This window comes from Cuculus canorus, chromosome 12 (genome assembly GCF_017976375.1).
Source record: "Cuculus canorus isolate bCucCan1 chromosome 12, bCucCan1.pri, whole genome shotgun sequence".
Taxonomy (NCBI): Eukaryota; Metazoa; Chordata; class Aves; order Cuculiformes; family Cuculidae; genus Cuculus; species Cuculus canorus.
In genome coordinates this window covers 11152504-11160837 of record NC_071412.1, presented here as the reverse complement: position 1 = coordinate 11160837, position 8334 = coordinate 11152504, and the positions used below count along the sequence as shown (strand labels likewise).

At 37.3% G+C, this 8334-nt stretch overlaps 1 long non-coding RNA gene across 2 annotated transcripts in view; it reads left to right on the top strand.

Annotated features, from left to right (window-relative positions):
* Positions 1-1901: 1901 nt before the first annotated feature.
* The window catches only part of LOC128853364 (uncharacterized), a 71642-nt gene continuing 65209 nt past the window's right edge, over positions 1902-8334 (top strand). For both annotated transcript variants that reach the window (XR_008451871.1, XR_008451870.1), the window contains exons 1-2: positions 1902-1945; positions 2786-2849. This is a non-coding gene — a long non-coding RNA (uncharacterized LOC128853364). The remainder of the gene's footprint in view (positions 1946-2785; positions 2850-8334) is intronic.

The following is an 8334-nucleotide window of genomic DNA, read 5'->3' as shown; positions in this document are numbered from 1 at the left end:
CTGGGTGAAGATTTAGCTTCTCAGATGGCAATAATACAATACACTGAATAGGTTTGTGGAGCATAGCTTAGTTCTGTTGAAAGGGTTCAGCTACATGGACTGATTTTATTCTTGGCTGTTGGGAAGGTCTGCCACTTAAGCTGCTGCTTTACCAAGTGGGAAGAGAAGGATTGCGAAAAAAAAAAGAGAAAAAGGCAGAATTCCCTCTTGAGGTCTGTTATTCATTCTAAAATCTCTTCTGTCCACTAGAGACTTCAAAAAATTCAATTTGTTTGCAATGTCTATAGGATGTCACCAACGATGACAGACAGCTGTAGATAGCTTTACTATTGTGCTTTCTTCACCCATCTTGAAAATTTTCCTGTGAGGATGCAATTACCCCTTGCTGGCATTTTTTTTTGGTGGATTTAGTAATACAGAAACTGGGAATTGGACCCCAAATTGCAAACAAAACATATTTAATTGACAGATTGTCCAGGATTTTAATCTGTCTAGATCTTTGCACCACCTCGCTAAGGACTCAGGTAAGCTTTGTGTCACTGTGTATAGATCTATAACTATAATAAAACATATTTTGATTCATGGCATAGCCTGTTGGAGAGAGGTTGGGGAATTGTGGCTGCTCTTAACAGCAACCCTGTCCTCCTTTCATTTCCTATGACACCTACAAATAGAAAATGGTCACAGTTTCAGTCTGGGCAGCACATTAGAAATAAGACAGAGAATGGGTAATCTCGGCCTGGGAAGCATCCTGGAGTCATTTTATTTCTGAGGGCATTTCATAGATTGCTTCCATCCAGGAATATTTTAACCTTTCCAACTGTGCAATGCTCACATCTACATGTGTGGTTCAAGCCAGGCTTTGGCACTGATCATCTTTGAACGACAGGCAAAATACGTGTTGCAGGCTGGAAAAGGGACAATGCTTTTGATGGGAGAGGAATCCCCTTTGGGCTTGGCACTTGCCAGTGGCCTTAGGTGAGGTTAGCTTAGTGGTACCTGCTCCGTCTCCAGTGGACAATAGTTTGTGCCATAAAAGGACTCCATGCATAATACCACATATTTGTTGGCCTCTGCCTTGAAGAAACCCAGATAAGAGTTGTTTATATGCATCTAGGGACAATCTCCAGTAGGAAAGATAGTACTAGCAGATATCTATGCCATTTCATTTTATTCCACATTTCAGTCTTTTTCTTCAAGCTTTTTTTTCCCCTTCTCTTTACATTTAACTGAAATGGGGGGAATTTTAGGCACTATAACTTTCTTGACAATCAAGAGGAGTGAAAATGATCAGCATTCATCATGCACTTTAATTAAATTTAATTAAAGAATGTTAAACACAATATATACAAGTGGGTCTAAATTAGTGTCTATATAATTCTTTCCCCCTCATGCTTTAAGTTCTCAGTTCTTAGGCAGAATCAGATTATAAAAAGTTAAGAGTCAACTGTAAAAAGCAGATCTCTGAGAAAACATGCCGGGAAAAGAAAAAACACAACAAACACACAAAGAAACTTAACAACCCTAACACATTCATGCTGTCTGCCTTTCAGTAGTAGTCTTTTCCTTTATGATACTGTATGCTGTAGGCTTACAACTGGGTTTCTCCCTGCCACTAGGCTTAATTTGGGGTACACAAATGCACACACAAGCATATGTGCACCAACACATCCATCCCCAGGCAGACACTAGAGAGTCAATATGAGAGAGAAAGTGTGTGTCACACCCTCTAAATTCAGGTGGCCTCAAGCAGTGCCATATAATCCCAGCCTCAATTAAACTTTCCAAGGTCAGTGGTGTTCTACCAGGTCAGACATAAATAAGTCAGGTGAGAGTCCTAGGGCACTGAAAAGCCATATTTATTCTTTATCCACAGTTCATAGCTATCAAATGAAGCATAGCAGAGAGAGAGTGTGTGAGTGTGGCTCTCAAAGCTGTTCCTGTTGTAAGTACACATTTATTTTTTTTTTAAAAAAACCATGGTTTTAGCTCACCTCTACCTCAAAACTGCAGAAAACTTCCACTGTGACTGTGGAAGCTTCAGAAGAACAAAGGAAGAGATTTTAATTCAGCTACATGACATATAATAACTAAATTATTCAAGTGAAAGTATCATATTAAAGCTGAATTTTTTTCTAGACTTTTTTTTCTAAGAAGGAGTCCTCATTCTTTTAAAATTAATTTTTGTCTATAGCTAAATCTTTACTGTATGGAGTGTGAGATCAGATGCCAACACAAACCCCTCTTGAATTCAGATACACAGATTTCATGTCCTGATTCAGCCAGTAATGAAAATGGTCTAATATTGCAAAACTTGTTTGGTTTAAAAACAACATACGTAATTTTCTCTTGTTTTGAGAAAGCAGAGGAAAGAGAAGGGAGAATAATGTTGTCTATACCCGAGTCCAAAAGTGTGAAAGATTGTGGACTTACATTGGCTTCTCGGAGTGTCAGACCTGCTAAGAAGAGTTATCACATTCGATGAAAGTAATTAGGGACAGTTGAGGTCCACTGATTTCTGTACTGTCTGAAGAACTAAGTGAATTTTCCAAGCCTCTATGACTAATAACCAAATTAATATATATGCTTTAATAAACCAACACACCACAAGTCTCATTATATTTTAAAGGTAGTGTTTTGACATGTAGAGTTAGACCTTTCTTATTGTTGAGTAGGAGAAAAAAAAGGATTGGGGACTATGTTGCGGGGAATTATTAAAAATAAAAGAAAACAAAACCAAAGAGAAAATTTTTCTCCTAAACTCTCGCTTCTCTGTCTCCAAAAGAGAAAACTGAACCCCTGGAAAGTGCAAGTACAGTCATGTTGCGAGATTGTTGTAAGCAGAAAGTGTAAGTACATTTTCTAAGAAGGGCTTGGAGATCTGAGGTTGGTTTTGTTCTGTTGACCTAACTTGATTTATACCAGTTTACACAGTTGAGAAACTGATCCATTAATGCTGCTGGGAAAGTCATCTCATACCTTTTATTTGTTTTTCCTTATTTAATGTTTTCATTATGATTAAGATATGGCAATCTGTTAAGTAATATGTAGAAGGTGTATATATATTTGTTTTCTAATGACTTTCATTCTTCAGTTGAGAAATAATTTTGAAAGTGCAATTGAGTAATAACAAAAATAAATTTCCAGACATCTATTGTGAAGAATAGGCGCAGGTTTTATTTAGTGTATATGAGATGGTCACATCATTAATTATTGTGAATATTCAGACAGTGGATACTTATACATATGGTTTTGAATCACTGAATATATACATTTTTGTCAAGAGTAACTCTGAATCTGAGAAATATTCAAACACATATATAATCACAAATTTATCTTCTTTACAATAACTTACAGACTTCCAGTCGAGGAATGGAAAAAAATACTGGGTGATTAGCATGTCCAGACACATAATGGCAAGCGCTGATTAGTTAAAATGAGCCCTTTCCAAACACAGAAAAGTATTTGTCAAAACTGTTATAAAATTTTGGATATATTTGCTGTATTCACTGTCAAGCAGCTGTATTAGTAATTCTGATTCTGAAAATTTTAAGATAAATTCAACATTAAGAAGCACGGACACTAGGGAGAGCTTATGGAGGACAGTGTCATAGAAAAATATTTACAGAAATATCAGTTTTATTTTATAGACATTCATACTAGAAATCATTTTATCACTTGGTATTCATTTGCACATTTGTCGAGTCCTCTGCTTCTGTACTTCTGCTTTTAGCATTTGTAATCATAAGGGAAAATCTTGAGAAATATTTCTGAAGGTTTTATGTGCTCTTTCTCCCAACACTGGATTGCAGTATGTGTTACAATAATAGGAGAATTGGGATCAGATGACTGGTTCTACAGATTAGACATGAGGAAAGGGTGTTACAACAACATCCCAGCTTCCTCCTAGGTATTAAGTGTATACCAAGTTTCAGTGAGAGGACAAGAGTGGGGAAAAAGGAAAATTTCACGTTTTGTTATATCTGCTTCTAGCATGTTTCCTCAGCTAGCTCTCAATATGTATCTTAGTAGTGAATACATTGCATGACTCATTCTTAAAGGAGTTAATTAAAGCAAACCTCAAGCACTCAAGAAAGAAATTTCATGAATAGCTTGAACAAAAGGTGATTAAATGAAACTGAATCCAAGAACATTTTTTGCCTGAGAGGAAAATATAAGATGTCCCTTTAAGGCTAGGTTGCTATAAATGTATATAGAGCTTTTAAATATAACTCCCACCTCACTGAAGCACTAAATCTTAAATACTGGCAGGTAGCAAGGCCATAGAAACTCCTTCAGCTGGAGATTCCCATTCCTCACTTAACAGACAGTGATAATTTACAGTCATCTCCAACATGCTAAAGATACCAATTAAGGGATATGAACCAAGTGCTTTTTCCAGGTCCAAAGTTAGATCAGTTACAACATCCAGAGTTATTAATTGGAAAGAAAAGGGAAAGACATTACAGAAGGTACTATAGAGCTCAACGTTTTGTATATCATCCACGTCTTTGATTTTTCTGGTTCTACATTTGGTCAGAACAAGCACTTGAAGTCAGTTGCTGAAAAGACAGTAAATGATCACAAAGTTCTCTTCTGAGGAGACTTTCAGCCCAGGGAAACAGCACTGTAGCACGCAAATTGAACATCTCTTTATTTTTCATGGACATGAATAAACTCACTTCTGAGGGGAGGGGATAAATTGTGCTGCTAAGCATGCTTTCCTTCATGTCTCATTTTGCCCATCTAGCAACATGGATAATGATTTACTTTTAGTGCAGCTTAGAGTGAGACAGAAAGTGGTACTGATTGCCTTTTCCCACATTCTAGAGTTCTTCAGCGTCTAAAAAGTCACAGGGGTTCCTTCAGGTTTAGCTTGTCACAAAGGTCCACGTAGGGATTGCTCTACTGGCCAAAATCTTTTCTTTAGCTTACTCTTTCATCAGGACCTGCGCATCACTATGGATTATATCACTATGGGCAGGAAGACATAGTCAACATGCACATCACAAATTAGGCAATGCAACACCAACCAGTCCTTGCAGTGCAACCTTTTGACTACTTTGATTACACAGTACTGGAATCATATAGCTATGGAAAATAAGCCACTGTCTCTAATCGGCTTTGAGATGCCCTTGGAGATGGTGCTGGGGGACAAAAAGTAAAAATTATTTATTATTATTTTGGTTATTTCTATAGATTTTTACACAGCCAGAGTTCACACTGAGGGAGAAAGTTATGAACCTGTTATCGTTCACGTGTCATATTATTGATCAAAGCCAATGATGACGTTAAAAGTTATATAAATGTTTTGTAGGCCTGTAATGATTCATGACTTTCTGTACAGTAGCAATGTTCCTGATGTCGTTGTACTGTCTGGAGCTAACGTTCTGATTAATGCATGTTTTCCTTCCTGATTTAAGAAATAGCTTATGGCTAAAAATACTTAGATGTTCTCTGATTTATTGCATCTTTCTTCTTTTTTTTTTCCTTTTCTTTCCAGATTTTTATTTGTATATATGTATGTGTATCATATATGTATATATGTATCTATATGTGTGTATATATATGTTTGTGTATATATATGTCTGTGTATATATATGTGTATATACATATATGTATATATGTACGTATGTATGTATGTATGTGTAAATGTGTCAGGTTCAGAGGTATCCCTGATGCAGTATTGTTATGAGTTGTCTCTAAAGACTGGTATTTGTATTGAAAAATGCATTCCGTCAGACCACGTCTGTGAATCTATCGTCTGATGAGGGTACTCTACGCAGCATGCGTTGTTTGAAAAACACCATCAAACAAAAGTGGCCACATAATTTACTGGCTTGGAGTGGGGGACAGAGAGGAGAGGAGGTTGCTTCTACTGTTAAAACAGCAAGAAAAGGCAGGATGATCAGTCATTGTTACAGTACAGTATCAGATCTACAGTGTACTTGCGCCTTGACTCTTGTTTCTCAGGCGGTGGAGGATGCAGTTGGAAGGCAGGGGGTTGATGTAGCACAGCCTGGGCTAACCACCTGAGTGGCCGACAGGGAACAACCTCTAGAAACATGACTTGGCTTAGTCCTTTGGCCCAAGTAATGCTCAGGTCCGAGTGTCAGAACAAAGCAGAAGGCTGGCTTAGGAGCTTAGGATGCTCTCCTTAGGTTTTCATGGACGTGGCTGGAGTAAAGGACAGGCTTGTAAACATTTGTCCAGAAATGAAACTAGTTTTGTTGTTTGTGGTTTCTCTTTGGGTAACAGAGTGAATGGAAATTACTCTGCTTCTACAGAGCAGTCAGTGTCTGTTTCATTTTCTTTTGAATTTCCTCATGCACTGAAATCTAAACATTTATGATGATGTCCATGTTGATTTTCTTTAAGCCTAACTAGGAAATCACTGAAGCGAAGAACAGTCCTGCCTCCCAAAATCTTTTGTTCACAGAGGTCTTTGTTGAGGACAAGACAAATGTGTTTCCTTTGCTGCAGGGACTATCCACAGATTCAATATATATATATTTTTTTTAGGTCTATTTACTAGAAATGGACCCTGTCATCTGGGGCCTCTGGACCCTTTGCCTAAACTTGCTGTAGGAGTGGTGTGTAAGAGAAAGTACTCACTTTGTTTTTATCTGCTATGCTGTAAACTACCAACTTCTGTCCTTTGGTGTCTTTTGTGAAGCCTGTTAATAGCTGTTACTGCTAATTGCAGTGCTTAGCTTGCTCTGTTCATCTGTAGGCAGAACCAAGGGAGATCAAAGAGCAGAATACTCCATAAAGTCTTGCAGTGTTCATTCTTCAGCTCAATTCACCTGTGCACAGCTGAGGTACTACACTGAGGGATCACACAGAATGAACAAAAACAGATGGAGAAAAATGGGTTTAATTTCACTCAAACTTTTGGACTGCTTCAGCTATAGGTTCAGAATGAACTGTTTTGCACTACTTTGATCCAGTACTGTGCCTTTGGAGGCTACACCAAGTCCTCCCTATAAGGAATAAGTTTTTTCTTTCTTTAAGAATCAGTTGCATAGAAATGCAGGACTTGACAAAATGTAATGAATCATGAAGTTTCAGTGCTTCAGTAGATATTTAAAACCCACAAAATGTGTGGTCCATTCACTCAAGACTGTAATAAAACTAAGATCTTTATTGTAAGTGAATGTAAAACTCTTAAAAATGTACATTGTTTCACTAAATAAGAGCTGAAAGATCAAGAGCCTTCTCAGCACCCAATGCATCTGAAATTACAAGTGCCTTGGAGGAGAAAATGCTCACCTCGTCCTATGAAGGGATTCCAATCTGATGTTACATTGGAAACCCCCTTCCACCTTCCTTTGACTTAAAAGCGGAGCCCTGTTGGAATGACTATGAAAATTTCAAAGGAATGTAGGTATTCTCAAACACAAAAAGGCCTCCCTGAGACCTTTCTTTAGACCTAATTTTGGATTCTGACATTAGACACACCAGTATTATTAAGCTGGATTGTTCATGTGCAATGAGGGAGAAATTATTGCAAAAGCAGTGTTTTTCAACTGGACACGGCCTTGGCATCAAAGATTTGGGTAGGTTCAAACTTGGAATCCACCTCTTGTGGAACAAGAAATATACTTTATTTTTTTTTATTTTGGTCCTTAAATGATTATAGGTTCATAATATTAGTCATGCCAACAGCTTTGGCACAGCTATGGACTCCAACAGACTTTAAATGACACAAGTTTTGTGCTCATTCTTCAGCAATCTCATTAATTCTTGTAAGAAAAACTTAATTTTATGTTGTTGGGCAAAACACATCAAGAGTCCAAATTTGATGTCTCCCAGGGGTTTGTCTTGCTTTGTAGCATTCACCAGATCCCTGGCATATTACTATGGGCTGCCTGCTTGTGTAAACTATAGATTTTTGTTTCTGCTCTGATGAATTTTTGCTCTAAAATTACCAGCTGATGTTTATCTACAGACATAGAAATAACAACATTATTAACCATTCCTATATATTTTGTGTCATTATAACTGTAAGGGCTTGTCTGAATAATAAAGGTTCCCTTGAGCGGGTCTCACTAGGGTAAATGACTGTTTAATAAAGACAGATAATGTAGATGAATCATTTTGACTACTTAGAGGAGCAATTGTGCTAAAACTCCTAAGTTACACAAAGTCCTTCTGAACACATTAGGGGGTCAAATCCTGGCCCTTGAAATCATTTTAACATTGCTGATGAGTGGAAAGGACTGAGGTTTCACTTTAGGAACAGGGACAAATTTTTAGCAATGTGAGTTTGAGTCATTTACATGGATGAAACTTAACCGCAATGATTTTTTAAACTCTAAGACTAAGTAGTAT